The sequence below is a fragment of the Somniosus microcephalus genome, chromosome 12, assembly GCF_052327205.1.
Source record: "Somniosus microcephalus isolate GS21.2 chromosome 12, FLI_Smic_1.0, whole genome shotgun sequence".
Taxonomy (NCBI): domain Eukaryota; kingdom Metazoa; phylum Chordata; class Chondrichthyes; order Squaliformes; family Somniosidae; genus Somniosus; species Somniosus microcephalus.
In genome coordinates this window covers 144,912,012-144,921,364 of record NC_140998.1, presented here as the reverse complement: position 1 = coordinate 144,921,364, position 9,353 = coordinate 144,912,012, and the positions used below count along the sequence as shown (strand labels likewise).

The 9,353-nt window shown below is 64.5% G+C and overlaps 1 protein-coding gene across 3 annotated transcripts in view; it reads left to right on the top strand.

Annotated features, from left to right (window-relative positions):
• The first annotated feature begins 1,203 nt into the window (after positions 1-1,203).
• Positions 1,204-9,353, top strand: part of bub1bb (BUB1 mitotic checkpoint serine/threonine kinase Bb) — a 67,856-nt gene continuing 59,706 nt past the window's right edge. The window contains exon 1 of one of the 3 annotated variants that reach the window (XM_086003639.1): positions 1,204-1,475. The gene's annotated coding sequence lies outside the window, so the exon portion shown is untranslated. Of the gene's footprint in view, positions 1,484-9,353 lie in introns of all 3 variants that reach the window. The other 2 variants (XM_086003637.1, XM_086003638.1) reach the window with 2 other exon arrangements.

Below are 9,353 nucleotides of genomic sequence, written 5' to 3'. Positions count from 1 at the left end.
GATCACTTTGGAGGTAGCGGAAATGCTGGAGGATGATCCGTTGAATGTGGAGGCTGGTGGGGTGAAAGTGTTCATGGTTCCGGGAGGGGCAGGGGTGAGGGCAGAAGTGCGGGAGATAGAACTGACACGGTCGAGGGCGGTGTCAACCACGGTAGAGGGGAATCCTCGGTTGCGGAAAAAGGAAGACATGTCTGAAGCACTGGTGTGGAAGGTGGCATAGTCGGAGCAGATACGGCGGAGATGGAGAAACTGGGAGAATGGAATAGAGTCCTTACAGGAAGCGGGGTGGGAGGAAGTGTAGTCCAGGTAGCTGTGGGAGTCGGTGGGCTTGTAGTGACTATCCCCTGCTCTTTCCCCAAAGCCCTGCAAATTTTTCCTTTTCAAGTATTTATCCAATTCTCTTTTGAAAGTTATTATTGAATCTGCTTCCACCACCCTTTCAGGAGCACTTGTTAATATTTCAAATGAGAGGCTTGCCTGAAATAAAGCTTTGAGAATTCAATCAGCAGTTTGTCTCACCGTCTCTTGGGAAAGGCGAAGAAATCATCACGGGCTATTTTCCCCCACTGTTTGGTGGTGTTTTGGCTCACCTCAGGTGTGGGGGTGCAGTGACAGGAAGCCCTGGTGTGGGAAGTGGCGTCTCTCAGGAATGGGTCAGGAGGCATCGTAGCTCTAGAACCTTTGGTCAAGGTTGACATGTTTTCTCTCTCTCTTAATGTTTTCTGCTGTCCTGCTGCAACCAATGAAAAGAAAGAACTTCCATTTACATAGCGCCTTTCACGACCTCAGGGCGTCCCAAAGACTTTAATGACTATTTAAGTGTAGTCACTGTTGTAAATTAGGGAAACGTGACAGCCAATTTGCGCACAGCAAGCTCCCACAAACAGTAATGTGATAATGATCAGATAAACTTTTTAGTGATGTTGATTGAGGGATAAATATTGGCCAGGACACCGGGGAAAACTCCATTGCTCTTCTTCAGAATAGTGGCAGGTCTCTAGTCTAGGAAAAAAGTATTTATAATGGAAACATTTGACAAGGAGTATGCAGAGATGTCCGATTTCTAAATAAGAAGAAGCAACTCTCCAATCGAAGGGCTCGCAGGCAAAATGGCCAGACAAACTACATGGACCAGAGTGCCTTGCGCCAGCTGCCCGCCCCCCTGAGGACGGTGACCAATCAGATTTAAATACAGAAGCAAAACACGGCGGGTGCTGGAAATCTGAAAGTTAAAAAAAATCGATTCATGTACAATTACAGTCGAGGCAGAATGTAATTAAAAAAAATTCTAAGCCAGTATCGGGAGTGCCGTATCGCCTGTATAAAACAATTCCTCGCTGTTATCGATGAAGTTGTTTTGATTCGAGAAGTGCCTGGATCGGGAGCCAATGAGGAAGGATGATACGGCGGGGGCGGAAACTGGCGGTTTAAATTCAAATCGGCCAGCACGAAAGAAACAGCGCGAGCCCGGGTGTGTAAGTAAGTGAGTAGCGCGAGCTCGGGTGGGTAAGTAAGTAGCGCGAGCCCGGGTGAGTGAGTAGTGAGGAGCGCGAGCCCGGGTGGGTGGGTGAGTGAAGGAGGCGCGCGAGCCCGGGTGGGTGAGTGAGGGAGGCGCGCGAGCCCGGTGGGTGGGTGAGTGAGTGAGGGAGGAGCGCGAGCCCGGGTGGGTGGGTGAGTGAGTAGCGCGAGCCCGGGTGAGTGAGGGAGGAGCGCGAGCCAGGGTGGGTGAGGGAGGAGCGCGAGCCAGGGTGGGTGAGGGAGGAGCGCGAGCCCGGGTGAGTGAGTGAGGGAGGAGCGCGAGCCCGGGTGGGTGGGGGAGTGAGTGAGGGAGGAGCGCGAGCCCGGGTGGGTGGGGGAGTGAGTGAGTGAGGGAGGAGCGCGAGCCCGGGTGGGTGGGGGAGTGAGTGAGTGAGGGAGGAGCGCGAGCCCGGGTGGGTGGGGGAGTGAGTGAGTGAGGGAGGAGCGCGAGCCCGGGTGGGTGGGGGAGTGAGTGAGTGAGGGAGAAGCGCGAGCCCGGGTGGGTGGGGGCGTGAGTGAGTGAGGGAGGAGCGCGAGCCCGGGTGGGTGGGGGCGTGAGTGAGTGAGGGAGGAGCGCGAGCCCGGGTGGGTGGGGGCGTGAGTGAGTGAGGGAGGAGCGCGAGCCCGGGTGGGTGGGGGAGTGAGTGAGTGAGGGAGGAGCGCGACCCGTGTGAGTGAGGGAGGAGCGCGACCCGTGTGGGTGAGTGAGTGAGTGAGGGAGGAGCGCGAGCCCGTGTGGGTGAGTGAGTGAGTGAGGGAGGAGCGCGAGCCCGTGTGAGTGAGGGAGGAGCGCGAGCCCGTGTGAGTGAGGGAGGAGCGCGAGCCCGTGTGGGTGAGTGAGTGAGTGAGGGAGGAGCGCGAGCCCGTGTGGGTGAGTGAGTGAGGGAGGAGCGCGAGCCCGTGTGGGTGAGTGAGTGAGTGAGGGAGGAGCGCGAGCCCGTGTGGGTGGGTGAGTGAGTGAGTGAGGGAGGAGCGCGAGCCCGTGTGGGTGGGTGAGTGAGGGAGGAGCGCGAGCCCGTGTGGGTGAGTGAGTGAGGGAGGAGCGCGAGCCCGGGTGGGTGGGGGAGTGAGTGAGTGAGTGAGGGAGGAGCGCGAGCCCGTGTGGGGGAGTGAGTGAGTGAGGGAGGAGCGCGAGCCCGGGTGGGTGGGGGAGTGAGTGAGGGAGGAGCGCGAGCCCGTGTGGGGGAGTGAGTGAGGGAGGAGCGCGAGCCCGTGTGGGTGAGTGAGTGAGGGAGGAGCGCGAGCCCGTGTGGGGGAGTGAGTGAGGGAGGAGCGCGAGCCCGTGTGGGTGAGTGAGTGAGGGAGGAGCGCGAGCCCGTGTGGGTGAGTGAGTGAGGGAGGAGCGCGAGCCCGTGTGGGGGAGTGAGTGAGGGAGGAGCGCGAGCCCGGGTGGGTGGGGGAGTGAGTGAGTGAGTGAGGGAGGAGCGCGAGCCCGTGTGGGGGAGTGAGTGAGTGAGGGAGGAGCGCGAGCCCGGGTGGGTGGGGGAGTGAGTGAGGGAGGAGCGCGAGCCCGTGTGGGGGAGTGAGTGAGGGAGGAGCGCGAGCCCGTGTGGGTGAGTGAGTGAGGGAGGAGCGCGAGCCCGTGTGGGGGAGTGAGTGAGGGAGGAGCGCGAGCCCGTGTGGGTGAGTGAGTGAGGGAGGAGCGCGAGCCCGTGTGGGTGAGTGAGTGAGGGAGGAGCGCGAGCCCGTGTGGGTGAGTGAGTGAGGGAGGAGCGCGAGCCCGTGTGGGTGAGTGAGTGAGGGAGGAGCGCGAGCCCGTGTGGGGGAGTGAGTGAGGGAGGAGCGCGAGCCCGGGTGGGTGGGGGAGTGAGTGAGTGAGTGAGGGAGGAGCGCGAGCCCGTGTGGGGGAGTGAGTGAGTGAGGGAGGAGCGCGAGCCCGGGTGGGTGGGGGAGTGAGTGAGGGAGGAGCGCGAGCCCGTGTGGGGGAGTGAGTGAGGGAGGAGCGCGAGCCCGTGTGGGTGAGTGAGTGAGGGAGGAGCGCGAGCCCGTGTGGGGGAGTGAGTGAGGGAGGAGCGCGAGCCCGTGTGGGTGAGTGAGTGAGGGAGGAGCGCGAGCCCGTGTGGGTGAGTGAGTGAGGGAGGAGCGCGAGCCCGTGTGGGGGAGTGAGTGAGGGAGGAGCGCGAGCCCGTGTGGGTGAGTGAGTGAGGGAGGAGCGCGAGCCCGTGTGGGGGAGTGAGTGAGGGAGGAGCGCGAGCCCGTGTGGGTGAGTGAGTGAGGGAGGAGCGCGAGCCCGTGTGGGTGAGTGAGTGAGGGAGGAGCGCGAGCCCGTGTGGGTGAGTGAGGGAGGAGCGCGAGCCCGTGTGGGTGAGTGAGGGAGGAGCGCGAGCCCGTGTGGGTGAGTGAGTGAGGGAGGAGCGCGAGCCCGTGTGGGTGAGTGAGTGAGGGAGGAGCGCGAGCCCGTGTGGGTGGGTGAGTGAGGGAGGAGCGCGAGCCCGTGTGGGTGAGTGAGTGAGGGAGGAGCGCGAGCCCGTGTGGGGGAGTGAGTGAGTGAGGGAGGAGCGCGAGCCCGGGTGGGTGGGGGAGTGAGTGAGGGAGGAGCGCGAGCCCGTGTGGGGGAGTGAGTGAGGGAGGAGCGCGAGCCCGTGTGGGTGAGGGAGGAGCGCGAGCCCGTGTGGGTGAGTGAGTGAGGAGCGCGAGCCCGTGTGGGTGAGTGAGGGAGGAGCGCGAGCCCGTGTGGGTGAGTGAGGGAGGAGCGCGAGCCCGTGTGGGTGAGTGAGGGAGGAGCGCGAGCCCGTGTGGGTGAGTGAGTGAGGGAGGAGCGCGAGCCCGTGTGGGTGAGTGAGGGAGGAGCGCGAGCCCGTGTGGGTGAGTGAGGGAGGAGCGCGAGCCCGTGTGGGTGAGTGAGTGAGGGAGGAGCGCGAGCCCGTGTGGGTGAGTGAGTGAGTGAGGGAGGAGCGCGAGCCCGTGTGGGTGAGTGAGTGAGTGAGGGAGGAGCGCGAGCCCGTGTGGGTGAGTGAGTGAGGGAGGAGCGCGAGCCCGTGTGGGTGGGTGAGTGAGGGAGGAGCGCGAGCCCGTGTGGGTGAGTGAGTGAGGGAGGAGCGCGAGCCCGTGTGGGGGAGTGAGTGAGTGAGGGAGGAGCGCGAGCCCGGGTGGGTGGGGGAGTGAGTGAGTGAGGGAGGAGCGCGAGCCCGGGTGGGTGGGGGAGTGAGTGAGTGAGGGAGGAGCGCGAGCCCGTGTGGGTGAGTGAGTGAGGGAGGAGCGCGAGCCCGTGTGGGTGAGTGAGTGAGTGAGGGAGGAGCGCGAGCCCGTGTGGGTGAGTGAGTGAGTGAGGGAGGAGCGCGAGCCCGTGTGGGGGAGTGAGTGAGTGAGGGAGGAGCGCGAGCCCGGGTGGGTGGGGGAGTGAGTGAGGGAGGAGCGCGAGCCCGTGTGGGTGAGTGAGTGAGGGAGGAGCGCGAGCCCGTGTGGGTGAGTGAGTGAGGGAGGAGCGCGAGCCCGTGTGGGTGAGTGAGTGAGGGAGGAGCGCGAGCCCGTGTGGGTGAGTGAGTGAGTGAGGGAGGAGCGCGAGCCCGTGTGGGTGAGTGAGTGAGTGAGGGAGGAGCGCGAGCCCGTGTGGGGGAGTGAGTGAGTGAGGGAGGAGCGCGAGCCCGGGTGGGTGGGGGAGTGAGTGCCCGCCCGTGTGGGTGAGTGAGTGCCCGCCCGTGTGGGTGAGTGAGTGAGGGAGGAGCGCGAGCCCGTGTGGGTGAGTGAGTGAGGGAGGAGCGCGAGCCCGTGTGAGTGAGGGAGGAGCGCGAGCCCGTGTGAGTGAGGGAGGAGCGCGAGCCCGTGTGAGTGAGGGAGGAGCGCGAGCCCGTGTGAGTGAGGGAGGAGCGCGAGCCCGTGTGAGTGAGGGAGGAGCGCGAGCCCGTGTGAGTGAGGGAGGAGCGCGAGCCCGGGTGGGTGAGGGAGGAGCGCGAGCCCGGGTGGGTGAGTGAGTGAGGGAGGAGCGCGAGCCCGGGTGGGTGAGTGAGTGAGTGAGGGAGGAGCGCGAGCGTGGGTGGGTGAGTGAGGGAGTGAGGGAGGAGCGCGAGCCCGGGTGGGTGGGGGAGTGAGGGAGGAGCGCGAGCCCGGGTGGGTGGGGGAGTGAGTGAGTGAGGGAGGAGCGCGAGCCCGGGTGGGTGGGGGAGTGAGTGAGTGAGGGAGGAGCGCGAGCCCGGGTGGGTGGGGGAGTGAGTGAGTGAGGGAGGAGCGCGAGCCCGGGTGGGTGGGGGAGTGAGGGAGGAGCGCGAGCCCGGGTGGGTGGGGGAGTGAGGGAGGAGCGCGAGCCCGGGTGGGTGGGGGAGTGAGGGAGGAGCGCGAGCCCGGGTGGGTGGGGGAGTGAGTGAGGGAGGGAGGAGCGCGAGCCCGGGTGGGTGGGTGAGTGAGTGAGGGAGGAGCGAGAGCCCGTGTGGGTGAGTGAGTGAGGGAGGAGCGCGAGCCCGGGTGGGTGAGTGAGTGAGGGAGGAGCGCGAGCCCAGGTGGGTGGGTGAGTGAGTGAGGGAGGAGCGTGAGCCCGGGTGTGTGGGGGAGTGAGTGAGTGAGTGAGGAGCGTGAGCCCGGGTGGGTGGGGGAGTGAGTGAGTGAGGGAGGAGCGCGAGCCCGGGTGGGTGGGTGAGTGAGGGAGGAGCGCGAGCCCGGGTGGGTGGGTGAGTGAGTGAGGGAGGAGCGCAAGCCCGTGTGGGTGAGTGAGTGAGGGAGGAGCGCAAGCCCGTGTGGGTGAGTGAGGGAGGAGCGCGTGCCCGGGTGGGTGAGTGAGTGAGTGAGGGAGGAGCGCGAGCCCGGGTGGGTGGGTGAGTGAGTGAGGGAGGAGCGCGAGCCCGAGTGAGGGAGGAGCGCGAGCCCGGGTGAGTGAGTGAGGGAGGAGCGCGAGCCCGGGTGGGTGAGTGAGTGAGTGAGGGAGGAGCGCGAGCCCGGGTGGGTGGGTGAGTGATTGAGTGAGGGAGGAGCGCGAGCCCGGGTGGGTGGGTGAGTGAGTGAGTGAGGGAGGAGCGCGAGCCCGGGTGGGTGGGGGAGTGAGTGAGTGAGGGAGGAGCGCGAGCCCGGGTGGGTGGGTGAGTGAGTGAGTGAGGGAGGAGCGCGAGCCCGGGTGGGTGGGGGAGTGAGTGAGTGAGGGAGGAGCGCGAGCCCGGGTGGGTGGGGGAGTGAGTGAGGGAGGAGCGCGAGCCCGGGTGGGTGGGGGAGTGAGTGAGTGAGGGAGGAGCGCGAGCCCGGGTGGGTGGGTGAGTGAGTGAGGGAGGAGCCCGGGTGGGTGAGTGAGTGAGGGAGGAGCGCGAGCCCGGGTGGGTGGGTGGGTGAGTGAGTGAGTGAGGGAGGAGCGCGAGCCCGGGTGGGTGGGGGAGTGAGTGAGTGAGGGAGGAGCGCGAGCCCGGGTGGGTGGGGGAGTGAGTGAGGGAGGAGCGCGAGCCCGGGTGGGTGGGTGAGTGAGGGAGGAGCGCGAGCCCGGGTGGGTGGGTGAGTGAGTGAGGGAGGAGCGCGAGCCCGGGTGGGTGGGTGAGTGAGGGAGGAGCGCGAGCCCGGGTGGGTGAGTGAGTGAGTGAGGGAGGAGCGTGAGCCCGGGTGAGTGAGTGAGGGAGGAGCGCGAGCCCGGGTGAGTGAGTGAGGGAGGAGCGCGAGCCCGGGTGAGTGAGTGAGGGAGGAGCGCGAGCCCGGGTGAGTGAGTGAGGGAGGAGCGCGAGCCTGGGTGAGTGAGTGAGGGAGGAGCGCGAGCCCGGGTGGGTGAGTGAGGGAGGAGCGCGAGCCCGGGTGGGTGAGTGAGTGAGGAGCGCGAGCCCGGGTGGGTGAGTGAGTGAGGAGCGCGAGCCCGGGTGGGTGGGTGAGTGAGGGAGGAGCGCGAGCCCGGGTGAGTGGGTGAGTGAGTGAGTGAGGAGCGCGAGCCCGGGTGGGTGGGTGAGGGAGGAGCGGGTGCCCGGGTGGGTGGGTGAGTGAGGCGCGTGAGCCCGGGTGGGTGGGTGAGGGAGGCGCGGGAGCCCGGGTGGGTGAGTGAGGCGCGCGAGCCCGGGTGGGTGAGTGAGGCGCGCGAGCCCGGGTGGGTGGGTGAGTGAGGGAGGAGCGCGAGCCCGGGTGAGTGAGTGAGGGAGGAGCGCGAGCCCGGGTGGGTGGGTGAGGGAGGAGCGCGAGCCCGGGTGGGTGGGTGAAGGAGGAGCGCGAGCCCGGGTGGGTGAGTGAGGGAGGAGTGCGTGCCCGGGTGGGTGGGTGAGTAGCGCGTGCCCGGGTGGGTGAGTGGGTGAGGGAGGAGCGCGAGCCCGGGCGGGTGGGTGAGGGAGGAGCGCGAGCCCGGGCGGGTGGGTGAGTGAGTGAGGAGCGCGAGCCCGCGCGAGCGAGCGAGGGGCGTGAGTGAGCGAGGGGGGCGCGAGCGGAGCGAGGGGGGCGCGAGCGGAGCGAGGGGGGCGCGAGCGGAGCGGGGGGGGGCGCGCGCGGAGCGGGGGGGGCGCGCGAGTGGAGCGGGGGGGGCGCGCGAGGGGCGAGCGGGGGGGGCGCGCGAGGGAGCGGCGGGGGGGGCGCGAGGGAGCGGCGGGGGGGGGCGGGAGGGAGCGGGGGCGCGTGGGAGGGAGCGGGGGGCGCGAGGGGGGCGCGCGCGGAGCGGGGGGGGCGCGCGAGGGAGCGGCGGGGGGGGGCGCGAGGGAGCGGCGGGAGGGAGCGGGGGCGCGTGGGAGGGAGCGGGGGGCGGCCGAGTGAGGGGCACGAGCCCGGGTGGGTGAGTGAGTGAGGAGCGCGAGCCCCGTGGGGGTGGGTAAGGAGCAGCGCCCAGGGGAGCTGGGGGTAAATGTTTGTGGGTGTCGCTCACCTTGCCCCCTTTGGTAGTGGTTGGCTGGCTGGCTGGTTCCCGGTGCGGGAGACGAAGGCTGGGCTTTACGGATCGCTCAGCATCTGTGCGAGAGAGGGGGGGTGGGGGGTGTCGAATTCTGTGTGGCCGTTTGCAGCTTGTCCACCCCAACCCTTTTACATTCTGAGCTGCTTCATTCATAACCGCACAATGGTACAGTGTTACCGCGCCATCAAGGGGTTGTTGGTTGGGGCTTGGGGTCCGGGGTTAATTTAAGGTTTGAGGTTATTTGTGGTTGGGGTTAGTGAGTTAGTGCTTTGGAATGTCCTACGGTTGTGAACGGTGCTATAAATGCAAGTTATTTCTTTTCATTTATCTTCTATTTAAAATAGTTATACAACTTTCCAAGCATTCCATGCTCTGTAAATAAATTCCTGTTAATCTTCTCACACTTGGTAGTTCTAAATTGATAACCCCTGGTTGATGTCTTCCCCAATCAAAAAAAAATGCTATTTTCCTCTTTGTTCTATTAATATCTTGTCATTTAAAAAAATCTCCTCTGCTTCAATGTGCACAATACCAGTATCTCCTCATAACTATACTTTTTCATTCCTGGTGTTCTGTTTACTCCTTTTGTGACTGGTGTATCTTTCCTGTTCCTACTCTGTAAATTTCCTGCTTATTGTCCAGTCTTTAGATCTGAAACTTCAATAACCTGCCCACTCTTTGCAGCTGCTGTCTGACCTGAGTAATACCAGTGTTTCCTGTTTTTTTTATTTTAGATTTCCAGCACTTGCAGCTTTTCCCTTAACTGGATTTATGTATTTTCCATTCATTTGTCTCCCCCTCCCCAACTGTGTTAATTATTATTGATTCCTTACCCAGTTCCCTAACGCATCAGTGGCGCAGCTCAGCATCTCTGAGCTAGGGAGGGGAAAAATCTGGCAGAGTTCCTGCTTCTGATCACTGTCCAGTGAGTCCTGCTGGAAAGTATGTATATGTGCATGTCAGATGGGACCTGGCTGTGATGACCATCATTGTTCAATAGCTTGTCTAGACTGACCTTATATAATGGTCACTTGGGGGAGCTACCTTGGCTTAATTGTCTTATTTCTCT